The sequence below is a fragment of the Artemia sp. Qi Xiang Cuo genome, chromosome 7 (genome assembly GCF_049724085.1).
Source record: "Artemia sp. Qi Xiang Cuo chromosome 7, ASM4972408v1, whole genome shotgun sequence".
Taxonomy (NCBI): domain Eukaryota; kingdom Metazoa; phylum Arthropoda; class Branchiopoda; order Anostraca; family Artemiidae; genus Artemia; species Artemia sp. Qi Xiang Cuo.
The window spans coordinates 26,471,606-26,484,045 of record NC_142800.1 but is presented as its reverse complement, the minus strand read 5'-3'; the positions used below and the strand labels follow the sequence as shown (position 1 = coordinate 26,484,045).

The window sequence follows — 12,440 nt, the reverse complement described above, 5'->3', positions numbered from 1 at the left end:
TTTTGAAATCAGCTTATCGGCTTTAATTTTTTTAAATTCTGCTACTTCTAGTTTTATCTATTAGTTTTTCCGTGTTGATTTATTTTTAGGCTTTAATCTCTCCAAGTTTGTTTTTATTTCTTTTATCTATTGGCTGTCCCTGTCGTGTTTTTTGGTATAAATTTTTTATCCAATTTATATAATTCACAGTTTAGCTGCAATTTCTCTGATAACCCAGAATAATGAAAAATGCTGTCCTACCAAAATTTTTTTTTTTTGTCTCGTCCAGAATCTTTGTTGACCTTAAAAAACCGATTTCGATCCCTTTTTTTAAATTACACTCATGTATCTTTCACTACATCTTTCTTTGATGACTATTTAAGTTAAGTTAAGTTTTACCACATTCTACAATATTACATCCTCTTTCTATTTGTATCAACTTTATACGACAAAACATTTTGAGTCTATGAATTTAGATAAACGCCTAGCTTTAATAAATAAAACCTTTTTATAGGTCAAAACTACTTCAACTGCGGGTAAAAGCAAGACATTACACAAACATAAACTTTACATATAGTCTATAAGGTCCATGAGATCTTTTGAAGTGCTGAAAGGCACTTCACAAATAACAAAGTTTCACAGAAAAAAACAGTGATGCACTTCACAAACCTTTCACATTAAAAAAAGATGACAATAGGCTAGACAGAATTGGAATTTACACTCAACGCACTATGAATGCATAAATACTAACTTTTTATGCCTAACATTCTCCGATTTTAATTCTCCTTCTTCCGTGAGGGCTCTATAGACAAAATTAGACGATTCAATCAAGGACCTGAAAGGAAAAAATCAATCAATTCTTAAGTGTAACACTTTTGGAACGAGTAAATTCATAATGCGCTATAAAATATTGTAGACGACAGGAAAATTGCGATATAGCTTATTTTAAGGAAAAATTAGCTATTAAAGTCTTTTAATGGTCTTTACGGAAAAAAAATATATGTTACTAAACAAACATTTTATTAACAGAAAATGAGCTGTTCAGAAGACAAATCGATAAGTCTATTTTTTTTTGCTCAATTTTTATGCCAAAACATTGAATTTAGCTCCTAACATAGAACGTTCGTAATACTAAAAATACGGATTTGGATAAAAGGATAAGACCCGCCTTTGGCCATCTAAATAATTATATTAAAAGTCCCCTTAAACTTTAAAAAAAGTAACAAAGAATAAAAAACAAACAACACATTGATTAATAAAAAAAATTCCGTTTATTTATTACGGATTTTTTTTTTTATTAGTTAATAAATTTTTTGTTTTCTATTGTTTATAACTGCTTTATTTATATGCAACCCGTTTTTTCTCGCTCAATTTTTCGTAACTGGAAAAGCATTGTGGTCTAAGAAAGTATTAAAAGTTGAATTACGCTCTGTGTTCCGTTATTATCTGGCTTATCTCAGCTTATATCTTGAAAACCTTTGAATACCGACCTGAATAGGAAGTTCTTAAGGCTTCTCACTTATGCAAAATTAAAGAGCAAAATAAAATTAGTGAGCTTTGCTCACCAGTCACGTTTTTCTTTCCCTGTAAGAACTAAATCTAACTCGTTTAATATAAATTACACACCTAATGAAGCTCCCATTTCCCGCATTATACTACCGACGAATGCTGGGGCTCAAACCAAAGCAGAGAATGAAATGCCCTTCTTTACTGAACCATATATATATATATATATATATATATATATATATATATATATATATATATATATATATATATATATATATATATATATATATATATATATATATATATATATATATATTTATATACATATAAATTTTTTAGCATCCCTAAAACTAACACAACTTGCTCTATTTCATCTATGGATATTTATCAGGCTTATCCGACGTCGTCATTTATACATTTTTTTTAATCCGGATATTTGTTACACGCAAAGAGCAGTCTTTTCCATAAAAATATATTGGATAAGTTAAAGAAGACTATTCTGCTGGAGTGACAAGATTCTGTTTTAGTTCCATCACTTTGATATAATAATTAGAATTAATCTACATTAAAAATTAGAAGTAATCTAGATTAGATTTTTAAAATAATCTAGATTAGAAATTAGAAGAAAATCTAGTCCAAGTTCTTCAGAGGCTGAAGTTTAGCTCTAGAAATCAAGAAGTAAAGTTGTAGCAATAAAAGTTTTTTTGGAGCGTTTACCTTGGAGACCTGCGAACTAATGGCCTATGATCAGACTAGATTCAGACATATAAAATGAAACAAAACAGATACAAAAAGCAATAGATTTATTGACTCACATATTTAGATACATAGCAATAGGTCACTTCAAATGACAATAATGTTGACCGAGATGAAAGAGTTTAAGACTTCTATTTCAATGAATCTTCTCAAATCTGATTTACGAATGCTTTCAAATCTTACTTACGAATCATTTCAAATCTGATTTACGAATGCTTTCAAATCTGACTTACGAATAATTTTAAAAAGCACATATACCCCACTACCAAACGCAGTTCTTTCGTCCTGCGCTGTCAGGACTGGCTTGGCATTGGCTCACGTGGCCCAAGGATGCGAATCCTCGTCCAATAATCTCTTTAAGATATTTTAGACGATTCAGGCGTTCACACGGTTTTTTGCCATTTAAACTTCCTTAGAAATATCGTACGTAGCATTTTTTTGCTACTAATTATCTTAGCTAAATTTGGACGACTAGGGTCGTAGTTTGACTGAAGATAGAATGTAATTTCTCTTTTTGTAGATTAAGAATTAAGACTAATGGAAGCAGTATTTGAGCTCAATTAGTGTATGTTTAATTTCTGCCTGAATTATATTTAGATGAAAAGGATCTTGTATTTTAAATATATATCATTTTACTCATGATACACTTCACCCTTCCCATCAATTAATGACGTCCCGGCATTAGTAACTGCTCATTGGGAGTGTTACAAAATTTCTCTATTATTTTTCTTATTTTATTCTACATCCCTATCTAAAATTCATCTACCGGACTAAGATAATTTATGGTTCTAGTTTAACTACTGTACTAAGGATTTGGTTTCTATGTCTAACACTGATTAATTTTGCATTTCCAAAAAGGTTGGGGCTATTCTACCTTTACATTCGTTTTTTTTAATTCACTTTTTTTTGTCTATATGGTACACTACTTTCTATCTACGCTACATTAAATGAATAGCTTGACAACGCTACACATAACTATCTGGATATTTAACACTACATACAAAAACGATTTAAAACACACAATATTGTGTTTACCATGTTCACTGGTAATTTTAAAATACTTTCACTATTGGGATTTTTGAATTATCAAAGTTATTAGGAAGTAACACATGTAGATTCACATCTATTCATCACCTTCGAGTCCTTAGTGTACTACACCCTTCCTTTTTAAATTATTGTCCATCATTCTATTTGACTTGGCAAAAACTTTGAAGCATTTACGTTATAGTTTCTTCATGGAACAGTTCGAGCCTGACTGTCTTCACACGACAAGTTTTCTCTAATAGTCAACTGGGAAATGATGCTTCCCACTACAGGTGTTGGTGTTTTTCTTCTCAGCATATCATTTTTTTTTTAGGATTTTTTAGGCACATAGAGAATGTATTCTCGCGTAAAATTGTTCATTTGTGCCTTTTATAAAATTGTTAGCTCATGGCCTGCGTCGACCAGCCTTTGCGGTGAGTCCTCGGTTAATCAAGGGGTAATTGAAGTTTGGTTTTGAAACAGGTTGTCGTCATACTATAGAAAATCTTTTAACATATTGTCCTTAAATTCAACTTCAAACATCTTCAAATATCATTTAACTTCAAATATCGTTAAATATCGTTTTTCTTTTGCTGCATAATGGTGTTCTCAGAATCAAACTCCATGGTTTATTTAACTTTGATATAAACTATATTCAAATGTCTTTAAATATCTTTTAACTTCAAATATCGTTAAATATCGTTTACCTTGTGATGATCGATGGGGTTCTCAGAATTTATGTGATTATATAGTTGGTTAAAGTACTTGATACTGAGGTACAAATATAGTGTTACCTGATACATAATATGGTTCATGGTCGAAGAAACGATGGTCGAAGGTAACTGTTGTTTTCGTAGACGAAGCTGGGATGAAAATTGCCTGGAGTCTATGGTGAGTACTCTTCGTTGGTTGAGATATGATGAAAATAGATGCTACTGGGTCGTAGCTCTGCTGGGCAGCTCCTTGTAATGCTCAATAACCAATGTGTCCATTTACTTCCTGTAATAAAAATAACGAGGCAGAATCACACGTTCTTTAAAGTAAACACTCATAGTACAAATAAGTCACGTGTTGATTGGGTACAAATTAAATTTAGACTCTTGGAAGCGGTATTTGAACTCAATTAGGGGACGTTTAATTTCTGCCCGAATCATCTTTAGAAGGAAAGAATCTTGTATTTTAAATATGTCGCATTTTACTCATGATACACATCACTCTTCCCATTAGTTAATGACGTCCTGTCATTAGTAACTGCTCATTAGGAGTGATAAAAATTGTCGCTATTATTTTTCTTATTTTATTCTACATCCCTATCTAAAATTCATCTCCCGGGCTAAGATACTTTATGGTTCTAGGTTAGCTACTGTACTAAGGATTTTTTTTCTATATCTAACACTGATTACTTTTACATTTCCAACAAGGTTGGGGCTATTCTACCATTACGTTAGTTTTTTTTTGGAATTCACTTTTTTTTTTGTCTATATGGTACACTACTTTCTATCTACGCTACAATAAATGAATAGCTTGACAACGTTACACATAACTATCTGGATATCTAACATTACAAACGAACACGATTTAAAACACACAATATTGTGTTTACCATGTTCACTGGTAATTTTAAAGTACTTTCCCTATTGGGATTTTTGAATTATCAAAGTTATTAGGAAGTAACACATGTAGATTCACATTTATTCATCACCTTAAAGCCCTTAGTGTACTATACCCTTCTGTTGTAAATTATTGTCCTTCGATCATTTCGTCTAGGTCAAAAGTTTGAAGCATTTACGTTATGGTTTCTTCATGGAACAGTTCGAGCCTGATTATCTTCACACGACAAGTTTTCTCTAATAGTCAACTGGGAAATGATGCTTCCCACTACAGGTGTTGGTGTTTTTCTTCTTAGCATATCATTTTTTAGGATTTTTTGAGGCACATAGAGACTGTATTCTCGCGTAAAATTGTTCATTTGTGCCTTTTATAAAATTGTTAGCTCATGGCCTGCGTCGACCAGCCTTTGCGGTGATTCCTCGGTTAATCACGGGGTAATTGAAGTTTGGATTTGAAACAGGTTGTCGTCATACTATAGAGACTCTTTAAACATATTGTCTTTAAATTCAGCTTCAAACATCTTCAAATATCATTTAACTTCAAATATTTTTAAATATTGTTTTTCTTTTACTACTTGATAGGGTTCTCAGAATTAAACTTCAAGTTTCCTTTAACTTTGATATCAAATATCTTCGAATGTCTTTAAATATCTCTTAACTTCAAATATCTTTAAATATCGGTTTTCTTGTACTGCTCGATGGGGTTCTCAGAATTAAACTTCAAATTGTCTTTAACTTTAACTTCAAATATCTTCGAATGTCTTTAAGTGTCATTTAACTTCAAATATCGTCTATCGTGTGCTGGTCGATGGAGTTCTCGGCATTTAAGTGATTATATAGTTCGTTAAAGCACTTGATACTGAGGTTCAAATATAGTGTTACCTGATACGTAATATGGTTCATGGTCGAAGAAACGACGATCGAAGGTAACTGTTGTTTTCGTAGACGAAGCTGGTATGAAAATTGCCTAGAGTCTATGGTGAGTACTCTTCGTTGGTTGAGATATGATAAAAATAGATGCTACTGGATTGTAGCTGTACTGGACAGGTCATTGTAATGCTCAATATCCAATGTATCCATTTACTTCCATTAATAAAAATAGCGAGGCAGAATCATACGTTCTTTAAAGTAAACACTCATAGTAAAAATAAGTCACGTATTGATTGGGTACATTAATGTCTAAGCTGTGAGACAAAATTAAATAAATAGAATAATATTAGTACTCTCAACGAAAATCTACAAATTTAAAACAGAGATGTCTTCAAATTTGTCTTGAAAACGGAAACATCGATAAAGAGCTTATATAATCCTTAAATACTTATTAAATAAATATAAAGGGCTTATATAATTCTTCAATACTTATTAAATAAACATAATTTACCCTACATTATTAATGTTTGAGGTCTAATTTTACAACATTTTTCATGCCTGCGTCGTTCACGCACGTCCGTGCTTTATAAGAAACGCATGTGCGGCGTCATAACCACACGGTTTTACGCAAACGATACTACAATGAGGGAACGAGACATAACAAGGACGAATGGAGACCTCTATACCCACTCGTTTTCTAATGTCTTCCCTATTTCTTGGCTTAGACATTCTCATGGGGTTCCAGGTTTAACCTCAGCATTTGAACTGTTTCAGAGGTGTTTTTCTCTTAGTTTTCGTCTTCCTATTCTTAGGATTTTTCCGTAATTACAAGTCAATATTGGTGCCTCATATTCACCTTTCGAATAAGGTAATTAGATGCAGGATTCCAAGCTTGCCCGTGTAGATTCCAGATGATGCTTGGCAAAGAATATAAGCATAATGAAGAACTGACATCAATATCTTTTTAGAAGGCTATTGTTTGAGCAAACCCTTCAGTACTAAATAAATAAATATGATATTAAAGTCTTGTTAAAATCTGTTAAGCGAAAAACGCCTCCGCATTAATGGAGAATTCCTAGCGGGTTTTACTTAGTCGCCATTGGACAAACACAGGTTTTCAATCCATGTATCTTAACTGTTCAAATGGTTTTAAAATTTTATATATTATTATTGAAATACAATTCCACATCCGCCGTGAAATTCTATTCTGGTCGTGATATACCTCTATGACTGGTTGATATATAACTTTAAAGCATAGCTAGTAATCGTTATACTACTTAATTTTACATTATATTTCTCGAGTAAGAAACATTATATTTCTCGAGTAAGAAACACATGAATAAGCAAACTTGCGGCACATAATTACACTGGTATCCTATTTTATGTGTAGGCCTAAAATAATTATAATCTGCACTAAGATAAAATATTTCATATAATTAGACGCTTCTGTACTGATAATTTCTTGTTTTTTTTTTTGATAATATCGATCTTGGTTAGGACATGGGTCGATATTTTATAGAAAATCCGAGGGATACCTGAGTCAGTATGGGTAAGATATAATGTGACTGACTTGCGAGAATATGTCAAAAAGATTAGAGCACAATGTATTTCATAAATAAAACTATGAAATCAAAGGACACTTGTGTCACTGAAATATAGAACAGTGATTTCTCCGTTAGTGTATACGTCATAGATATAAACTAATAATATTAAATTTTTCGCTAAGGAGCTAAAGACATTAATATCTCTGTTTCTCTTTGGAAGTAATTTTTAACACAGAGCTGTAGGACAGCATACGTCATAGATATTATATAATGAAATTAAAAAGCTTTTTTGTTTTTGTTTTTTTTTCTTCGGACCTATAAGAAAGTAAACTCTCTGTTTCTCTTTCAAAGCTTTGAGACTCCAAAAAACGAAAACTTAGCTCACTGAAGTTTCTATTCAACCTTTAAGTATTGCTTTGACTGGCCCTGATTGGCATAAAAATACTAATTTCTTACACTTGAAGGACTGAGAAATATCGCTTCCTACGGTCGTTTACACACAAAAAATTTACAAAAAACAATCATGGGCCTTGAGGTCCTCCCCAGGCTTCCCACAAGACGTGGTCCAACACCACTTGTCGTTCTCAGTAGATCACGAGCTTCCTAACTTTGGTTATTTTCTGTTCCAACCTTTCTATTATCCTTTGAAAGGGCATAGAAATAACACTAACAAAAATAAGACATCTAAAACTTAATCAAATCCTTAGTAACATAGACTAGTTTAGTCTAAGGTGCGCAAAGTATAGCAATCAATGATGCTTGTTGTAACAAAACATTGAAGGTATATTTAATTAAACTGAAGTACTAAGGTATGTCTTATGTCTAGCTACAAAAATAAAACCTACATATGCTCATCCTCTCTCGCTCTTAAATAAATAGAACAACATAAAAAGAAAATTGGCATTTTTACATAAACAGGTTTTTAAGAACAATAGACAGACTTTTGACGACCTTTCTTAATTGTGTTGAATGGTATCTGTTTATAAAAAAAAGCAATAAGTAAAGTCTGATATTTGCCATCATTACAAATAACCCATAAAATTAATAAGCACAAATAACGCGGATATTTATCCACTAGGGGACCTAACGTGTGCGAGGGTAGTCGACCCCAGCAACACAAATGACACTCGACCAAAAAAAAATACATTCATGTATTTTTAATTACTCTTTGTAAACAAGCACAAACACTGGCTTGTTTTACATCTACATGACTCTAAAGCAGCCATGGTTCAAAATTCAAATTTTCTTGTTGACTCATTTTGCTGACCTAATTCACACTTTGATTTTCTTCTAACACCATTATTCACATGACAGTCATATTTTTAGTTCATATCTGGAATTACATTATTTTTAAACAAGTTTGAACAGTGGCTAGTTGTGCATCTAACTGGTTGTAAAACAGCCCTGATTCGAACATCAATTTTTCTTGTTCACTCATTTTGCGGAGCTAATTCAGAATTTGAATTTTTCCTATAACCATTATTAAGATGAAGATCCTCTGTGTAGGTGAAGGAGACCCTTTAAAGACCTCTCCCATTGCCTCCATTTTCTGTGATCAACGGTCTCCTTCGCCGAATTTCTCGCCTTATGCAGAGTTCCAGTCACAGCTGGGTAGCGAACCCCCCTTTTCTTTTGCTTCCTTCGGTGACTTTTGTTAAGCTTCCTAGGATGTGTGCTTATGCCACTGCCGCCAATGTTCGTAGTACTAGCTACCGCTGGCACCACTTATTGGGGTGTATGTGCGGGGTCACTACTTTTAAAGGCAAAAAATGACGCAAAAAGATTGCTATGCCACTTATTCGAATGACGAAAAAAGATTGCTATGCCACTTACTCGAATGACGCAAAAAGATTGCTATGCGACTTACTCGAATGTCGCAAAAAGATTTCTATGCCACTTACTCTAATGACGCAAAAAGATTGCTATGCCACTTACTCGAATGGCGCAAAAAGATTGCTATGCCACTTACTCGAATGGCGCAAAAAGATTGCTATGCCACTTACTCAAATGGCGCAAAAAGATTGCTATGCCACTTACTCGAATGGCGCAAAAAGATTGCTATGCCACTTACTCGAATGGCGCAAAAAGATTGCTATGCCACTTACTCGAATGGGAGAACCCCTTGTCGGCCCAAATGTTAGTGAGATTCCCGCTCTTACCCCAACGGTTCTGCAAATATCGGGTTTGGTACTACCCTATTTACAGTATACCCTGTCCCAGGGTATGATAACGCGATCGAGTTGTCAAATGTCCACTTTCTAAAGCCAACTGTACCCACCTTGGGTTACGGCTTGAAAATATCTACTCTCTCCTTGGAGTTAATAACCCTCCCTGTCAATATAATAATGACGGTGCCTTGTAGCTCTATTCCTACCCTGCCTGGGTTACGGAAAATACTACACAGTTTGTAGAAAATACCTTACTTGTATTCTTCAAAAAGGGTCACAAATGCAATTAAAGAACGAAAATAGGTCATTTATCTCAAAGGAAAAGAAACAGGGGTGGAACCCCAACAGTAGCAGTTTTTTTTATCCTTGAACAATAAGTTTATAGCCTGTACCTGTAGTAAGGCTGAATTAGGACCCCATTTGCTACTATTGTGCCTAAAATTCTTTTGTTTCTACCAATGTTTCATCGGTTCAGTAATAATTTGTTTTTCTACGCGAGTTGTCTTTTATTTTGTTCTTTCTATTCACGGTAAAAATACTTTATTACTTAGTATTAACCGGCACTACTACATTGCATTTATTGCTAACGCTAAAAAAATTACACGTTCTTCTACTTGTTAAAATATTAATACTATTTTTTTTTCATTTTACAATTCTTTATTGAGCCTTTTCTTCATTTTTTCTATTGTACCGAACTCTTTGAGGGGTTAAAAATTTATTTCTAATAACCAAAGCACAAGCAAAGCTGCTCGAAGTTTTGCTAATTCGAGCGCTGCTAAAAGCGAAGTCCATTTACCGTCCTCTTTCGACAAAGCCATTCCTGTTTCAATATACAATTTTTATTTAGTCAACTAGATCCAGTTTTCCCAACTTCCACCAGTTAAAACTTAAAGAAAATAAAAATTTAGTATATATGTAACCTATTGGGGGGAGGCTATTATCTCCTATGAGATATCTAAAGGGTTTTCCCTGTAGTAGCTTAGCGGCAATAGGCCTAATCACTTTATTTATATGTCTGTATCTCTCCAATAATTAAATTTAAATTACAAAGTTTTCATAGCCTAATTAGTTCGTAGTTTTCCTCTAATTTCCGACTCGCGCCATTTGTAGCAATAAAATTTTATTATTTATTAGCTTTGAATGCGAACTAATTAGCTAGAAGGCTAGGCTAAATACAGACATATAAAATGGAATAAACACAGATAAAAAAGGCAATAGATTTATTGACTTGCATATTTAGATGCACAGCAATAGGTCACTTCAAATGACAATAATGGTGACCGAGATGAAAGAGTTTAAGACTTCTATCTCAATGGATCTTCTCAAATCTGACTTACGAATCCTTTCAAATCTGATTTACGAATAATCTTAAAAAACCCCTCTACCTCATGCCCCCACATATCTTTATCGTCCTGTACTGTAAGAACTGGAGTTCCATTGTTTCAGTTGGTCAAACTTTACTGATCCTTATCCAAAAGTTATTTTCAGATCCTTTAGCCGACTCGGGTGTTCAAAAAGTTTTTTTGCCTTGTAAACTTCCTTACAAGTATTGTGCATTGTATTTTTTGCTACTAATTATCTTAGCGAAACTCGGACGACTAGGGCCGTTGTTTGACTGAAGCTAGAATGCCATTTCTGTTTTTTCTGATTAAAACTTTAGACTCTTGGAAGCGGTCTATTAGCTCCAGTAGAGGACGTTTAATTTATTCCCAAATCATCTTTAGAAGGAAAGAATTTTGCATTTTAAATATATCGCATTTAACTCATGGTACAAAGTCTAGTAAATAGAAAAAAAACCTTTGTATAGTTTTACCACCTATGCCCATAATTTTGCTGGGTAATGCTAGATGGCATTGTTGGACATGTCATTAAGTTCACAGAACAGGTGCACAGCTGTATTTTGCTATTATTGAAACTTATGCAGCAATTAGTCAATATAATTAATTCTAATCCAAAAAAACTTACCTTTACTTCATCTCTTCCAATCTTTCCAAAGAATATTACGACTAAAATTATTGGAAGCAAAAACAATTGACTGATAAAATGCATGTGCATGACCTGAAAAATAAAAATTTATAACATATTGCATTCTCAATCTGAGGGCAACACATTGAAGAATAAAGAAAACAAGGAGAAGCCCTTTTCTAATGTGTAGGAAAATATATTCTTTATCAGTTTATAAAAAAATAGAATCCTGATTGTAATTTGAGACAAAATTAAAAGTATAATATCCCAGTCGTAGCGTAAACGCTTTCGTGTGCAAACCAGACAGTACATCTTAAAATGGCGTAAAACGAGCGTTTAAAGTTTCCTAGGTAATTTTTGGGTCAGGGCAAGGCTTAAATACCCGCACGACAATTAAAAGAAATGACAGTATGTAGAATAAATAATGCAGTTCCAAATTGCTAACAGGCCCACATTACTCCTATTAGGATGTATGTGAGCTAAGAAAATCGAACCTTTTTGTCACAATCTCTGTCATCTATGATGGAGATGGATAAATACCAAGTCGATAACTCTTACGAAAACCTTAATTTAAATTTAGATAACCTTTGAGGTACACTCGAAGTACAAGAACATAAGTTCAAAATAAAATTAAATCAGAAAACGTCAGCTATGTATCACCTTCTTTTTCTGTAGCTGGTAAGCGTTGGCCAAAAAATTGTTTCGCGAAACATAAGTGTATTATAGATATTTCTTCCTTGACAGACAGTAGTTCAATCAGTAAGAGATGTCTGAACTTCCGTTTGGGACTGGAGGATGTTTTGTTTGTATCCCATGTGGTGTACCCATATATGGATGAGCAAAAGATGAGCACGCTGAGGAGTGAGGGGATCCCGAATTTCAATTGAAAATGAGGATATGTCTTCTGTACTTCCTGTGATGTACGCTTGAAAATATGGGCAAAAATATGAAGCTTAAAAATACGTTCAATGGCGATTTAGAAAATCTTTTCTAAGAATAACATTCTGATTCCTCCT

The 12,440-nt window shown here is 33.3% G+C and overlaps 1 long non-coding RNA gene across 2 annotated transcripts in view; it reads right to left on the bottom strand.

Annotated features, from left to right (window-relative positions):
- Positions 1–290: 290 nt before the first annotated feature.
- Positions 291–12,440, bottom strand: part of LOC148950106 (uncharacterized) — a 37,191-nt gene continuing 25,041 nt past the window's right edge. For both annotated transcript variants that reach the window (XR_016141988.1, XR_016141987.1), the window contains 2 exons: positions 11,425–11,517; positions 291–814 (listed from right to left, as the gene is read on the bottom strand). This is a non-coding gene — a long non-coding RNA (uncharacterized LOC148950106). The remainder of the gene's footprint in view (positions 815–11,424; positions 11,518–12,440) is intronic.